Here is a 4,881-nt window from a genome sequence, read left to right on the forward strand (position 1 = left end):
GGTCTCTCCGTCTCCGATAGTTCATCACCGGCAATTCCCAAGTTAAATGACATTAAAGCCTAATAATATTGTGTTTATTTAAAGTGCTTATTTTAACTAGATTATTTGACAAGTTAAATTACATTAGAGGCTATTAATGTTACTTACTATCAACTTTGATTAACAAGTATTCAAATTTATAGTTACTCACATAATAGTTGAATAGAACTTAAACCGAAATATATTCTCTGTCATATTTTTCTGAATAAAAAATATAGTTTTTACTTTCATTTATGTTATCTTTTTGTTTTGTCTTTTTAGATAAAATTACCATCTTTTACTTTTATTGTTTATTTAAAGTGTCAAAGCAGAATACCTTATGCAAAAAGATATTTTGCAATTGTTTTGTGCGTATGAGGATTCGATCCTTACTTTAACTACACTATCTTTTGGATATACCTAACACAGTTTAACGTTTTCTATTTGGACATGTTCATGCCGCCATAATCTTCATTCCCTTGGTTTTTCAGTGATAGAAACAACTGCTAACGTATTTATAATTGCTATATTTAGAATCTTATCCAACAAAGTTTTACCACATGTTCTCCACAACCTTCTTATTCAAAATTCTAACTACGACGCTGTAAAATTCCGAATTTAGTTTCATGGGGACCTCTTATCACACAAGACTAATGTAGATGTCAACATAGACGAAAGGTGCTTGAAACTCTTGAATTTCATCAGTAAATGTAGTAAATGTCTTGTGCTTCATAATTATCTTTTTAATCTTAATATAAATAAAATTAACATGATATATATTTAGATGAAGAAATATCAACAGAAAAATATGGAGGTTTAAAATTGAAGAAAAAGTTGTACTCAAAATATAAAAGATTTACACTTCTTTATTGAGTATGTAATGGATTGTTTTTGGTTATTTGCTAGAAGGTTTGTGGGATTGAGTGTTTTTACGATCCCTTGTGTTCAGTAAATTCCAGCATAACTTGTTGAATATTTTCATTAGATTATTAAAAAAGTAATGTTAAAAATGATTTTATCGTCGACAGCAGGGTTCGAACCTGCGCGGGCGAAGCCCAATAGATTTCAAGTCTATCTCCTTAACCACTCGGACATATCGACTTATTGAAGTTATTCTTAAATCAATACTACTAAAACATTTATTTTTTTTATTTTTTTTATTTTCCAAACAAGAATAAAGCGACAACGCCTTTTTCCGTTTTATTCCCGGAATTGTATATACCTACCACCTATCTTTGATGTGAACATGGTCGTCCATCCTCGGATCATTACGCTATAATAAATGGTGAATGAATTTTTGTTTACTCTCTTTTATTTGTGTTTAAATTTGTCGTTCTTAATTTTAGAGATTAGATTTTAATTACCTTTATTCATGCGACTTTTCAACCGAACCAGACCTAAGAACTATGGACCATGCACTCATGACTCATTGGAAGTTGAATTTCTATTTTGAATTACTATAAAAATAAAATGTTCTTGTTGCAATGAATCGTAATAGTAGTTTATGACTTGTATCCATGTCGGCTTACATTTGTTTTGGAGGTAATTAAGCTGGTGTGAATTTTGTAACTTGATGAACCCTAGATATTAGATGAGGTCTTTTTCTTATTCTTTTAATATTCCGTTTATCATTGTCTGTTAATCTTATTAATCCAATATTTTTTTATAATATATAAAGGTTGTTATGAATCTGATGATCAAAACAACACATATTTATTTTTATTTCTATATATATAGTTATGCATGTAAAATTAATACACATTAAGACGTACGTCTTCAAATTAATTCCTAGAATACAAAGAGAATTACGTAATATGTTGGCTTCCAACACTCAACATATTCCTAGAATATTATTATGGGGGCGTACCACTTCCAGTTCCAGGCATACCCGTATCATATTCGGGTGGCATCCGCTAAACGGGGTCCCTGCACGTATTAATTTTTATATGAATATATACATAGACAAATTAGTTGATTACCATTGGATCGACGTTCAATTAAGTCCATCTTAAACTTTATTAGTTATACCATTAACAAATTGAATAAACAACTAATTAAAGTGATTAATAACGATACATAGACATACTTTTGTTTAACAACAAGAATAATAGAGAGAAATAGTTATCCTACCCGGTGAAACCCTACGAAGAACATATCAGAAGAGAGATGGTGATCAAGAGCAAGACCATTGTCATTGCCATTGGTTTCTTAACAAAGAAACCCATTTTAATTTTATTTTGTGAATGAATTATCAAATGATCATGTATTCTGCTTTTATACACATATTATATAGAGATGAAGTAACCATGTCACTTACGACTGACTGGAATCTTCTTAGTATTAATGTGCAAATCAGCAAATAGGACCATGACTTAATCAAACACATATTTTTCCTCCATATTGTTTGTTAGCGTTTGGGATTAAATCCAATGATTTGACTTTTTTTTTTTTTTTTTTAACCTTTTTGGCGGTTTCCTCAAGTAACAGTATTTTTTTTTAACAATTTGATAGAAAAATATATTAGTTTCAAAAGTATTGGTAGAAATAAATTAGTTTTTTAACAATATAGAAAAATATATTATTCGACTTTGAAATTCATTCCTTTGGAAATCAATCTGGGACATAATACTTTTGCAGTTCCAACTCTTTAGAAGTTACAACGTTAACCTCTTAATTATTATCTTACTAGGTGTAAAACTCGTGTATTATACGGGTTAATTAAAAAAATTAAATATTAAAATTAAATATTAAGTATTTTTTTTTAAATAAAATTTTGAAATAAGGAAAGAAAAAAACGTATTAGTTACAATTACTATCATATTTAGTACATTTATTTTGCATACATAACTATTATGTGAATTTTTAATTATAAAAATTAGAAAAACCTAGAAATTGACATTAGGATATTATTTAATTTCAAAAATATCATAAAAATAACAAGTGTCAAAACTTATGAGAGATTGACATGTGTCAAAATAGATCTTCATTTATTATAGTTGACTAGACTAGATTAATATCTATAGAAACCATGGTTAACAATTTAAATAATATACTTCAAAAAGCATAATCATTAATCAATGATTTTGAAACAATTGCTAATTTAAAACATTAGATGATTTTTCTTAATATTCAAATTGATATGTAAATTCAAATTGACATGTAAAATATTTTAAAGGCACGTGTTTTCAAATTACTAGGGCTAAAGAGAAAGTATTTTCATTTTTGGTAGCTATTACATATTGCAACACCATTTTCATACTACATATTAAACACAAAACAAAATTCTTTAAGATAAAATTGCAAGTTTGGTCCCTGTGGAATGCCAAAAATTGGAGGTTTGATCTAAAAAGTTTTTTTTTTACCTAATCACAGTTGGTTTAGTCTATGAACATACCATTTATCATGTATTTTGTGAAATAAGTTTTCTGAAATAGTTTTTGTTCTTGATTTAAGATGGACACCCAACATTTTTTAGCATCAAGCTATACCATAGAGGTGAGTTCTCAAAGTTTCCCGATGTTTAGTACGTTGAGGGAAGAGTGAACTATGTTGACATGGTGGATATAGATGAATTTTCAATTCATGAGTTGGATGTCATGAGAGGGTTAAGGTATGTTGTTCCTCCAATAATATACTATCACTTTGGTCTTAACCCTTTAGGCAATGATGATAATATACATAATTTTGCCCAATATGTAAGTGATCACAAACTCATGAGGGTATATACTAAACATGGTGAGACAAATTACTTACCTACTTTATGAATCCTAAACCTTATTGTACAGATTGATGAAATAAATGAAAATTATGATAATAAAAACCCTAGAGCTGAGGTATAACCATTCACAAGCCCACCTAGATCATCCCTTATTTTAGAAGAACCATTGCCAACTCCAATATCCCATGAATATAATATGATAAAGATTTCGAATAAGGAGAAAGGGATGTCATCTTGTAGTAATAGATTGAGCTTGGAGAATGATGTTAATGTTAGTATTACAGGAGATACAGAGAAAGAGCTTATAACAAGTAACTTTATTAAGGAAGCCAGTGAATTTGATATTGGTTTCTACCGCAAGATATTACAATCAAATGCAGATGTTGAAGAGGAAGAACATGCACAGGTAGAAGTGGAAGAACAAGCTCAAGTTGAAGTGGAAAAACATAGTCAATTTGAAATGCAAGAACATGATAATGTTGACCTTAGTAAACATGGACACGAGGATGACATGGAAGATAACTTGGTTAATGACATGGATGATTACATGGATTACATGGAGATTAAAATGGAAGGTAACATAGAAAATGATCAGGGATATAGGACCAAATTTGATGGGGAAGATGATAGTGATGACAGTGAGGACAATGATTGGGTGGATGAAGACAATATCATTCCTGAAGTTAAAGTGGATATGGGGGATTTCCACATGAGCATTGACACTAAAGCAGAGTTTTTTGAGAAAAGAATAAGGGATAAGATGGAGAAAGATGGAGATCATGACCATGAAGAGTTGGAGTTGGATGTAATTGACAATGAGGAATGGGATTCAGTGGGTGATGAATCTGATATGGGAAAGAAGAGAAGAGAGGTTATAAAAGAGCTAGGGAAGGAAACAAGGTGTTCTTTAGGATAATTTCACAAAACAAATTTTCGTATAGGACAAAAATACAAAATTAAAAAAGCGTTGAATGACAAGATTGGCCATCATTCATTGGAAGGAAGAATATTTTTTTTGTTAAAAAATGATAAATTAAGGTTGAGGGCCACATGTAAAGAAAAAGTAATATTTAATGAGGGGTAAGTAGATGGATCTAGCATTGGACAGAAAAGTAAAGGAAAAAGAAAAAGGACAAGTAAGGACA

General features: G+C 29.8%; 1 non-coding gene across 1 annotated transcript; it reads right to left on the reverse strand.

The window, feature by feature from the left end:
- Positions 1-1,037: 1,037 nt before the first annotated feature.
- TRNAS-UGA (transfer RNA serine (anticodon UGA)) lies at positions 1,038-1,119 on the reverse strand. Its single transcript has one exon. It is a non-coding gene; the product is annotated as a tRNA-Ser (tRNA).
- Between the last annotated feature and the right edge of the window lie 3,762 nt (positions 1,120-4,881).

Source organism: Lactuca sativa, chromosome 2 (genome assembly GCF_002870075.4).
Source record: "Lactuca sativa cultivar Salinas chromosome 2, Lsat_Salinas_v11, whole genome shotgun sequence".
NCBI lineage: Eukaryota > Viridiplantae > Streptophyta > Magnoliopsida > Asterales > Asteraceae > Lactuca > Lactuca sativa.